Below are 10,803 nucleotides of genomic sequence, written 5' to 3'. Positions count from 1 at the left end.
ATACTTGAACTCCTCCACTTGGGGCAGGATCTCACTCCCAACCCTGAGAGGGCACTCCACCCTTTTCTGGCTGAGGACCATGGTCTCGGATTTGGAGGTGCCGATTCCCATCCCAGCCGCTTCAAACTCAGCTGCGAACCGATCCAGAGAGAGCTGAAGATCACGGCCTGATGAAGTAAACAGGACAACATCATCTGCAAAAAGCAGTGACCCAATCCTGAGTCCACCAAGCCGGACCCCCTCAACACCCTGGCTGCGCCTAGAAATTCTGTCCATAAAAGTTATGAACAGAATCGGTGACAAAGGGCAGCCATGGCGGACTCCAACTCTCACTGGAAACGGGTTCGACTTACTGCCGGCAATGCGGACCAAGCTCTAACACCGATCGTACAGGGACCGAACAGCTCTTATCAGGGGGTCCGGTACCCCATACTCTCGGAGCACCCCCCACAGGATTCCCCGAGGGACACGGTCGAACGCCTTTTCCAAGTCCACAAAACACATGTAGACTGGTTGGGCGAACTCCCATGCACCCTCCAGGACCCTGCTAAGGGTGTAGAGCTGGTCCACTGTTCCGCGACCAGGATGAAAACCACACTGTTCCTCCTGAATCCGAGGTTCGACTATCCGATGGACTCTCCTCTCCAGAACCCCCGAATAGACTTTTCCAGGGAGGGTGAGGAGTGTGATCCCTCTGTAGTTGGAACACACCCTCCGGTCCCCCTTCTTAAAGAGGGGGACCACCACCCCAGTCTGCCAATCCAGAGGCACTGTCCCTGATATCCATGCGATGTTGCAGAGACGTGTCAACCAAGACAGCCCTACAACATCCAGAGCCTTGAGGAACTCCGGGCGTATCTCATCCACCCCCGGAGCCCTGCCACCAAGGAGTTTTTTGACCACCTCGGTGACCTCAGTCCCAGAGATAGGGGAGCCCACCTCTGAGTCCCCAGGCTCTGCTTCCTCATTGGAAGGCATGTTAGTGGGATTGAGGAGGTCTTCGAAGTACTCCCCCCACCGACCCACAAAGTGGCGAGTCGAGGTCAGCAGCGCTATCATCCCCACCATACACAGTGTTGACACTGCACTGCTTCCCCCTCCTGAGACGCCGGACAGTGGACCAGAATCTCCTCGAAGCCATCCGAAAGTCGTTCTCCATGGCCTCCCCAAACTCCTCCCATGCCCGAGTTTTTGCCTCAGCAACCACCGAAGCTGCATTCCGCTTGGCCTGCCGGTACCTATCAGCTGCCTCCAGAGTCCCACAAGACAAAAGGGACCGGTAGGACTCCTTCTTCAGCTTGACGGCATCCTTCACCAACGGGTTCGGGAATGACAGGCACCAACCACCTTACGACCACAGCTTCGGTCAGCCGCCTCAACAATAGAGGCACGGAACATGGCCCATTCGAACTCAATGTCCCCCATCTCCCTCGGGACATGGTCGAAGTTCTGCCGGAGGTGGGAGTTGAAGCTACTTCTGACAGGGGGCTCTGCCAGACGTTCTCAGCAGACCCTCACAACACATTTGGGCCTACCAGGCCTGACCGGCATCCTCCCCCACCATCGAAGCCAACTCACCACCAGGTGGTGATCACTTGACAGCTCCGCCCCTCTCTTCACCCGAGTGTTCAAGACATGTGGCTGCAAGTCCGACGACACGACCACAAAGTCGATCATCGAACTGAGGCCTAACAAAACACCACTCGGGTTCAGATCGGGGGGGCGATTCCTCCCAATCACGCCCTTCCAGGTCTCACTGTCATTGCCCACGTGAGCATTGAAGTCTCCCAGCAGAACGAGGGAGTCCCCAGAAGGTGTGCCCTACAGCACCCCCTCCAGGGACTCCAAAAAGGGTGGGTACTCCGAACTGCTGTTCGGTGCATACGCACAAACAACAGTTAGGACCCATCCCACCACCCGAAGGCGGAGGGAGGCTACCCTCTGGTCCACCGGGGTAAACCCCAATGTACAGGCTCCAAGTCGGGGGGCAATAAGTATACCCACACCCGCTCGGCGCCTCTCACCGGGGGCAACTCCAGAGTGGTAGAGAGTCCAGCCCCTCTCAAGGAGATTGGTTCCAGAGTCCAAGCTGTGCGTCGAGGTGAGCCCGACTATATCTAGCCGGAACCTCTCGACCTCGCACACAAGCTCAGGCTCCTTCCCCTTCAGAGAGGTGACATTCCATGTCCCAAGAGCCAGCTTCTGTAGCCAAGGATCGGAGCGCCAAGGTCCCCGCCTTCGGCCACTACCCAATTCACACTGCACCCGACCTCCTTGGCCCCTCCCATAGGTGGTGAGCCCATGGGAAGGGGGACCCACGTTGCCTGTTCGGGCTGTGCCCGGCCAAGCCCCATGGGTGCAAGCCCGGCCACCAGGTGCTCGCCATCGAGCCCCACCTCCAGGCCTGGCTCCAGAGGGGGGCCCCGGTGACCCACGTCCGGGCGAGGGAAAACGCTGTCCAAATTTTGTATTCATCATGGAGGTTTTGTTGAACCGCTCTTTGTCTCATCCCTCACCTAGGACCGTTTTGCCTTGGGTGGCCCTACCAGGGGCATAAAGCTCCGGACAACAGAGCTCCTAGGATCATTGGGCCACGCAAACCCCTCCACCACGATAAGGTGGCGGTTCAAGGAGGGGGACTTCCCGTCCATGTCCTCTTTAATTGGTCCTTAAACACAGCAGAGTGATCAAATTTTGGACAATTTTTTACATTGTGTGTGTATATATACACCATACATACACACAATATATATGAAGCAGCTAATTCTAAAGAAGTATTGTAACGAAGCCTAAGCCTGGCCCAGCAGCATTAAATGTTAGGCAGGAACTGGCTTTGGATGGGTGTTGTTACCAGGTGAAAGATCTTCATGCACTCTGACCCGCTCACAATGGTCCAACTTAGAGCAACCTGCTGACGTAGCCTACATATGCCTGGAAAGTGGAAGGGAAACCCACCTATCTGGAGAAAAACCTACAAGGACACAGAGAGAATATGCAAACTCCAGACTATTTTTTAAGTATATCAGATAAATTACTTGCAAAGTACTTGCACTGCATGCTTAGAAACTGAAAATAATACGATACCCACATGCTAAACGCTCTCACTGTTTAAAAGAAAGATGGCAGAGTTTCTGTTATCTTTCAAGTTGTTATATACATTTCTGAAGAAGGAGGATTAAGGGGGAAAATGAATCACTGGCATTGCTGTAAAATCTTGGGGATACCTAATTATGGTCTTACTTACTTCTGACAAATAAAGGTCCGGCACTAGATAAAGCAGTGGCCCTTGGGCTCGGCCGTAAGAACCTGCTCTGTTGAAATAACTGGAATGTGAATTCCTTTCTCTTCTGTTTATTGGAAAATATGATAATGCAAAATGTATGGATGGAATCATCTTCGGGTGTAAATACTAGCTACAACTGAGGGAGGTCCTCACTTTAAGGAGGAAATATGTCAAATGTAAATCTAACACAATGTTACTTACTTTATGTGGACTTAAAAGTTAAACTAAATCTTCTAAACTATGAAAGGAAAGTTTGGTATTTGGAAAATTCAGAGTTCAGCTCTGAGTTAAGACTTTTGTTCAAGGGCAAAGGAAAGTACTATATACAGGATTATTATTATTACTGTTTTATTTTAGCTTCTTTTTCCTGGTACTGCATGGTATTATTCTTTTGTATGTTTAAGAAGCCTCATTTTTTCTTAAATGGCTACAGAAGCAGAACGTGACTTTCTGTTTCCACTTCTGACTGGGTGAAACATACTGTCAGCTAGCAAGCTTGAAAATCAGAGAACGTTTCTTCACATCAGCACTCTACCAGCGTGTACCAAGCCATGACTTCACCTTCTGACACAATTTAATGTATTGCACGTCTGAGATAAAATCCATCTGGCCTGAGACGTTTAATTGGTAGTGAAATGTACGGGGTGTGCCAATTTCCATTTGAGTGCTGGGCAAATACACTGAGGTGAGGTAATATTAATTAGACAGATTAATCAGCAGTGCTAGGTGTGAGAAAAAAAAGAATGATGCTGTAGAAAATTAAGCAATCAAATTTCTTTTTCTTTTTCTTTTTTATTATATTTGCTCTGCCAAAGATTGAGTTGCGTGGAGGTGACTAATGCATGATTGAAATGGCATAATGGCTTCTTTTTAGAGAACAGAAAGAGTGCCTTTTAAGCTATAAAATACTCAACATGTACATGTGCTCTGTGAATAGAACATTAAAATCCTTGACTAGGATTATTACCTCAAAAGAAAGTTTAAAGATTAGAGAAGGCCACTCAACCACTGCATTCTCATCAAGATTAATTGCATGTCCAGCTCCATTAGTTTAAAGGGAGTAATTATAACTGAGTCCATAGAGAGCAGAGGGAAAGAAAAGAAAGTCAAATCATTTCTTTAGAAAAGACAAAAGCAGAATGAGGAACTGCAGAAAGCTGCTATGTAGTGACACTACAGTGATCAGTGTTATAATGTGATAATGAGCCCATCAAAGAGAAACGAAACGAAATTCAGCCATCCGCTGAGGGCTCAAATATATTTTCTTGTTTTGGTTTCAGCTATTTTATTATAGTCATCCATTTCAGGAACAAGGTTTGGCCTTTATTCAGAAGCTGCATGAGAAATCAAATTTTATTTATTTATTTATTTATTTGTTTATTTATTTATTTATTTATTTTACTTTGAATGATGTATTCATTTTGATTATTCTGTTAACATAGAGTTGGGTGGGATTCCTAGACTTATAAAGATCAGCTTATATTCACTGCACACCCACAACTCCTGCTTGCTTATCACTGTTAGGTTAATATTTTATTTTTACTTAACATGGCTTTGATCACATTTTAAATAAGTTAGGCTGTGTCTATAATGTCTCTTTTGTTCTGATCCATTGGCCTCCCAGACTAAACTCCCCCTCATGGGAAAAAATTCATTTTTTACCTATAGAATAAATCACTTTACTTCGAAATTGATCTATCTGAAAGTACTATGATAGCAAACCAAACAGACCATATTTCACTTAGTGCAGACCCTAGAGTAGAGTAGTTAGTAGAGTTTTATATTTTTAAGTTTTATAAAGTCAAAATGAGAAAAAACTTTAGTGGAAACAATCAAGCAGATTAAAACATTTGAATACTGGATATCTTTTAAAATATGGCTCACTGAATTTGACATTAGTTATAATCCTGTATGTATTATATATGTTACGGCCAAAACCCAATTTTGGTTTTGCATTTTAACGATGACTTACATAATTTACTGTTTCAGTTAGCTGTCCAAACATCTTAACTATGTTGGGAATCACATTCTTCTCAGTTTTTAATAATGATCACTTTCTGCTGTTAGATAAGCACAGTACTCCTGGATTGGGTGGTCTTTACTATAGGAGCTTTTATGAACACTGTGCTTTACAATCCCATAACCGGCACTTAATTCTGAGATATCAAAATAACAGACTCATACAGTACACACAGAATTCCCGGAGCAAGTTGTCTTAACCAATCCAGTGAAAGCTGAATGGACAAGAAAACGTTAAACAATACAAGCTATGTCAGAATGCAAGAAACTGGTGACGGGCCCGCACCTGCGTAAGACTTGAATAATTTTATCATATGTTTAAAAATGATAAATCAGTCCAATAATAAAAGGCTGTGCATCTAACAACTTTATGACGTAAATAACTTTTTATTTGCCTGACATATTGTAGCTTATTATTGTTATAACTCCATTAAGTAAATGATATTTTGCCAGCCTCATTCATCTGAACTCTGCTGATTGCTCGCCAGTAAACTAAGACGCCTGCTAACTGCAAACAGAATGTAGCTGGCTTAAGTTCAGACTTTAAGTGGTAATGTTTTCCATAGAATATTCCAATTAAAATACAGTATGTAATTTATTTAAAAAAAATAATATGTCTGAATAAATTGGATACATCAGATCAGCTACTTACAGAGGAATGGTCACTTTTAAGATTTAAGTAATGTTAGCCATTTCTTTTGTGCTCTTCCTTTAATTCTGTATAGCAAACAACTTACTCTGGGAATTCCGTGTATACCATGGGAGTCTGTCATTTTGATACCTCAGAATTAAGTGCTGGTTATGGGATTGTAAAGCACATGGCTCATAAAAGCTCCTATAGTAAAGACCACCCAATCCAGTGCAGTACCTAGCAAGACTGACTGACAGATCCAGCGTCCTATGTTTAAATCCTTCATCTGGACTTTGCAGAGTTTACACATTTTCCCTGTGTCTGCATGGGCTTTTTCCCCAGGTACTCTGGGAGTCCTCTCATTTACTAAAGACCTGGGAGCTCTAAACTGGCCCTGTGTGAGTGATGGGCTGGTGTCCTGTTCATTCCTGCCTTGTGCTTGATGATGGGGGGATGGGCTCCAGATCCCTGTGACTAGGAATTGGGTTAAGTAGGATAATATATATATAAATAAATATGTAAATATATATTTATGCATTTTTAATTTCTCCTTTGGGGTCAATAAAGTTTAACTAATCAAAGTTTCCTTTAATCGATACAATTGCAATAAGTTAGGTTTATTTGAATACTGTTTCACATATGTACATGCTTTATATACAGCATAAGAGTATATCACATTACTTAGGTGAGTCTAGTATATTAAATAAGCTTACTATTAAGAATGTGCAAATTAATATTAATGATTCTACTTTTGTGTATCAATACAGTGTGGAAGACAGAAGGCTCTTTAAAACAGAATGAGACTAATCCTCAAAGAATAAGTTCTATATTTTTTCAGTCAAAACAAAACAAATAATAATGAAAATAGTAATCAAAACTCAGTGTTTGGACAATGGACCCAAATATATCAATTTTAAACTGAAGTGAGCTCCACCCCTCAAATAAAGCATATTTAATAAATTTAAAACAATAACTAGCTAGACCATTTTAAAATGGAACTAATGGGTACTGGACTGCCAATGTGAAGAAAAGCCTTAAAACCAACCAAATACATGTATTGTTCAAGTCAAAAATGCTATCGAATATTGACACATTTTTAAAAACACAGAAGAAAGAGAAGAAGAGGGGGGAGATGTGTCCGGTGGCAGGAGGAGAGGAGGAAGGTAAAGAGAGTGGAACTAAGGGTAGGAATTTTGAATGTTGGCAGTATGACTGGTAAGGAGAGAGAGAGTTAGCAATATGACAGAGAGAAGGAAGGTTGATATATTGTGCGTGCAAGAGACTAAATGTAAGGGGAGCAAGGCCAGGTGGATTGGAGGTGGATTCAAATTGTTCTATCATGGCGTGGATGGGAGGAGAAATGGGGTAGGAGCTATTCTGAAGGAACAGTATGTCAAGAGTGTTTTGGAGGTGAAAAGAGTGTCAGACAGAGTAATGATTATGAAGCTGGAAATTGGAGATGTGATGATGAATGTTGTTAGTGCATATGCCCCGCAAGTTGGGTGTGCGATGAATGAGAAAAAAGATTTTTGGAGTGAGTTGGATGAAGTGATGAACAGTGTACCCAAGGGACAGAAAGTGGTGATTGGAGTGGATTTCAGTGGACAGGTTGGTGAAGGGAACAGAGGAGACAAGGAGATGATGGGTAGGTATGGTGTCAAGTAGAGGAATGAAGAAGGATGGACATGGCTCTGGTGCATACGTATTATAAGAAGAGGGAGGAACATAGGGTGACGTACAAAAGTGGAGGATGATGCACACAGGTAGATTACATCCTATGCAGAAGAGTCAATCTGAAGGAGATTGAAGACTGTAAAGTAGTGGCAGGGGAAAATGTAGTTAAGCAGCATAGGATGGTGGTCTGTAGGATGACGTTGGAGATCAAGAAAAGGAAGAGAGTGAGGGCAGAGCCAAGGGTCAAATGGTGGAAGTTGAAAAAGGAAGACTGCAAGGTTGAGTTTAGGGAGAAGGTGAGATAGGCACTGGGTGGCAGTGAAGAGTTACCGGACAGTTGAGAAACTACAGCAAAAGAAGTAAGAGTGACAACAAGAAGAGTACTTGGCGTGACATCTGGACAGAGGAAGAGGATGGTGAAGAAGAAGTGGGATAGTCAGAGAGATGCAGAAAGTAGACAAGAGTACAAGGAGATAAGGTGCAAGGTGAAGAGAGAAGTGGCGAAGGCTAAAGAAAAGGCGTATGATGAGTTTAATGAGAGGTTGGACACTAAGGAGGGAGAAAAGGACTTGTACCGATTGGCTAGACAGAGGGACCGAGCTGGGAAAGATGTGCAGTAGGTTAGGGTGATAAAGGATAAAGATGGAAATATACTCACAAGCAAGGAGAGTGTGTTGAGCAGATGGAAAGAGTACTTTGAGAGGCTGATGAATGAAGAGAATGAGAGAGAGAAGAGGTTGGATGATGTGGAGATAGTGAATCAGGAAGTGCAACGGATTAGCAAGGAGGAAATAAGGACAACTATGAAGAGGATGAAAAATGGAAATGCTGTTGGTCCAGATGACATACTGTACCTGTGGAAGCATGGAGGTGTTTAGGAGAGATGACAGTGGAGTTTTTAACCAGATTGCTTAATGGAATCTTGAAAAGTGAGAGGATGCCTGAGGAGTGGAGAAGAAATATACTGGTGCCGATATTCAAGAATAAGGGGGATGTGCAGGACTGTAGTAACTACAGGGGGATACAATTGATGAGCCACAGCATGAAGTTATGGGAAAGAGTAGTGGAAGCTCGGTTAAGAAGTGAGATGATGATTAGTGAGCAGCAGTATGGTTTCATGCCAAGAAAGAGCACCACAAATGCAATGTTTGCTCTGAGGATGTTGATGGAGAAGTATAGACAAGGCCAGAAGGAGTTGCATTGCGTCTTTGTGAACCTGGAGAAAGCATATGACAGGGTGCCTCGAGAGGAGCTGTGGTATTGTATGAGGAAGTCGGGAGTGACATAGAAGTACGTAAGAGTTGTATAGGATATGTATGAGGGAAGTGTGACAGTGGTGAGGTCTGCGGTAGGAGTGACGGATGCATTCAAGGTGGAGGTGGGATTACATCAGGGATTGGCTCTGAGCCCTTTCTTATTTGCAATGGTGATGGACAGGTTGACAGACGAGATTAGACAGGAGTCCCCGTGGACTATGATGTTTGCTGATGACATTGTGACCTGTAGTGATAGTAGGGAGCAGGTTGAGGAGACCCTGGAGAGGTGAAGATATGCTCTAGAGAGGAGAGAAATGAAGGTCAGTAGGAACAAGACAGAATACATGTGTGTAAATGAGAGGGAGGTCAGTGTAATGGGGAGGATGCAGGGAGTACACCTGACAAAGGTGCATGAGTTTAAATACTTGGGATCAACAGTATAGAATAACGGGGATTATGGAAGAGAGGTGGAAAAAGAGAGTGCAGGCAGGCTGGAATGGGTTGGGAAGAGTGTCAAGAGTGATTTGTGACAGACGGCTATCAGCAAGAGTGAAAGGGAAGGTCTACAGGACGGTAGTGAGACCAGCTATGTTATATGGGTTGGAGACGGTGGCACTGACCAGAAAGCAGGAGACAGAACTGGAGGTGGCAGAGTTAAAGGTGCTAAGATTTGCATTGGGTATGACGAGGATGGATAGGATTAGAAATGAGTACATAAGATGGTCAGCTCAAGTTAACGGTTGAGAGACAAAGTCAAAGAGGTGAGATTGCGTTGGTTTGGTCATGTGTAGAGAAGAGATGCTGTGTATATTGGGAGAAGGATGTTAAGGATAGAGCTGCTAGGTAAGAGGAAAAGAGGAAGGCCTAAGAGGAGGTTTATGGATGTGGTGAGAGAGGCTAGTGGCTGCGAGTTTTATAAGTGTGGGCCAGAATGGGCGGAGCTAGTTGCCTTCACTGGGCATCCTTCCCTGTGATGCAGAGAAAATAGAAGAGGAAAATGCCCCTTCTTGACCTGGGGTAGTAGTACACACCTTTGATGAGCCTGGAAAGTGATCCACAGACATGCATGCATGACTACATATTGCAAAAAATACCATGTTGACAATTTCATAAATGTTTGATAAATGGTGATCTGAAAATCAATTCACGTTGTTGTATTTTAAAATTACATGCTGTAAATGCAGTATTTCTATGCATGAAAATTCATATATACTTTTTCCAGCAATTATATTGTATATTATCAACAATTATTTAAAAAATGTAATTTTGTAATTGGAACTTGCAAGCTGAATGACAGCAAGACAGACATTAAACAAAAAGACAGATTTAATCATCAGTCATGACAAGTAATTGGCAAAAATTCAAAGTGAGAGGCAATAAAAATGTAATTTAGAATATGAAGGAGCAGCAGTTTATGGTGCAATTGTTGCAAGATTGCAAGATATGGTGCAAGATTGTAATGTTGAATTCGTGCTGAATTCTAGCATTCACACTTTTTTTTTTAATACTGATGTATATGATATTACATTTTTTTTAATTATAAGTGTCTGTGATCCTGGTAATTTGGTATTGTGACCACAAAAATGTGGTGTCGGTGGCAAGCCAGCCAGTCAAGCAGCAATCTGCTCATTATCTTGGGGCTTTGATTTCCTCCTCCTGCTGCCATATAAAACTGCATGATAATTGATGCTTATGGTATTTAACTCTGACAGCCATGTAACTGAATGTAGAATCAAAAAACAAGAGAAAAACACTGTTAACTTTAATGAGGTAGCCTTGAAGCTTTTTTAGAGTGAGTTGATACTACACTTCCCTGACAATAAACCACTTTGACAGACAAAGGCAAACATGTGAGATAACAAAACAGTTTTTAAAGAAGTCTCCCTTTGTTAGTTTAGGTACAAATTTGGACTGTTGTTTTTTCACCTACACTTGGCTAT

This window comes from Erpetoichthys calabaricus, chromosome 2 (assembly GCF_900747795.2).
Source record: "Erpetoichthys calabaricus chromosome 2, fErpCal1.3, whole genome shotgun sequence".
NCBI classification, from domain to species: Eukaryota; Metazoa; Chordata; class Cladistia; order Polypteriformes; family Polypteridae; genus Erpetoichthys; species Erpetoichthys calabaricus.
This window is presented reverse-complemented; position numbering follows the sequence as displayed.